This window comes from Gossypium hirsutum, chromosome A13 (assembly GCF_007990345.1).
Source record: "Gossypium hirsutum isolate 1008001.06 chromosome A13, Gossypium_hirsutum_v2.1, whole genome shotgun sequence".
Classification (NCBI taxonomy): Eukaryota; Viridiplantae; Streptophyta; class Magnoliopsida; order Malvales; family Malvaceae; genus Gossypium; species Gossypium hirsutum.
The window spans coordinates 74,809,453-74,810,901 of record NC_053436.1 but is presented as its reverse complement, the minus strand read 5'-3'; the positions used below and the strand labels follow the sequence as shown (position 1 = coordinate 74,810,901).

Here is a 1,449-nt window from a genome sequence, read left to right as displayed (position 1 = left end):
TTGCCAAGGAATAATTTTTGAACACTGTTAAGCATGATAAAATAAGCTAAGTTGAATGATGTAATTATCCTAGCCTATTCATGTTATTGATTGTTAAATTTTGTGTTTTTGCTAAATTCATTCATACATTTCATTTCATACTTTGCATTTAATTTAAATTGCATTAGGGACCAATCTTTCGTTTAGATAATTTAATTTAGTTAATCACCCATCACTCAAGATATTGTGTTTTTGTTATCAAATTGTTAACTTTAATTTTGCAGTATATTGATTAATATACACAGTCCCTGTGGAGACAAAAACTCTTTTACTTACTTATTACTTGATAACGATTGTGTACACTTGCACAAATCGAGCATTACAAGTTTTTGGCACCATTACCGGAGACTATTGCCTTAATTATTTTTGTGAAATTATTCTTTACAAATTATTTTTTATTTTATTTTTATTTAACTCCTAACTATGTTAATTAATTCTTTATTCTTTATTTTTTGATTTATTTCCAGGAGTTTATGAGCATAGATCGAATTATCAATTTATTATTGGTAGACCTTTGAAATTGAGTAGACATTTAGCCAAAGAAGACATGAATGATTAGCCTAAAGACAGGCTAAAATGGGCCTTGGAAATCAAAATGATGGACAAGGTTTTTGGTTAAGTATTTCCCACCTAGAAAAAATGCTAAGTTGCACAATGATATAACCACTTTTCAACAATTGGATGGTGAGTCCTTGTACGAGGCGTGAGAAAGTTTCAAAGAGTTCTTCGTAAGTGTCCTCATCATGGATTCCACATTGCATTCAGTTGGATATTGTAACACCCCGAACCCGAGACCGTCACCGGAGTCGAATACGGGGTGTTGACAGACTTTTAAAAAAATTTTTCCAGACACTGCCCAGTCTGAGTACTAGTCGCTTCAAAAATCATATCTTGAGTATCACAACTCGAAAATCAGTTTTGTGATTTTTCCCTGAAACTAAACTCATGTCCCCACCTATATATTTTTTTCTAGAATTTTTGGTCGGGCCAATTAGTACAGTTTATTAGTCAAAGTCTCTCATGTTACAGGGGTCGACTACACTGACCTTTTCCCATTACGACTGGGATATCTCTCTGCACAGGGCTTCAATACTAATGCCGTTTGTTTCTATGGAAACTAGACTCAGAGAGGAATCCATACATATATGGTATGACCCCTAATTATCTCTGGTCAATTTATAGTGAATTTCCAAAGGCGGAACAGTGAATCCATAAACTGTTCTGGCCCTGTTCCACAAGAACCCGAATATCTCTTTCTGTACTGTTCCTATAATTGTTTTGTTACTTCCATATGAAAGTAGATTCATCAAGGTTCGATTACATAATTTATTCACTATTTAATTCCACTCCTACGAATTTATGTGATTTTTCAATTCTACACCACTGTTGCTGTCAAAATCTGTTTTCAAG

General features: G+C 33.5%; 1 non-coding gene across 1 annotated transcript; it reads right to left on the bottom strand.

Annotated features, from left to right (window-relative positions):
- Positions 1–684: 684 nt before the first annotated feature.
- Positions 685–789, bottom strand: LOC121213174 (small nucleolar RNA R71). The gene has a single exon (XR_005908544.1). It is a non-coding gene; the product is annotated as a small nucleolar RNA R71 (small nucleolar RNA).
- Between the last annotated feature and the right edge of the window lie 660 nt (positions 790–1,449).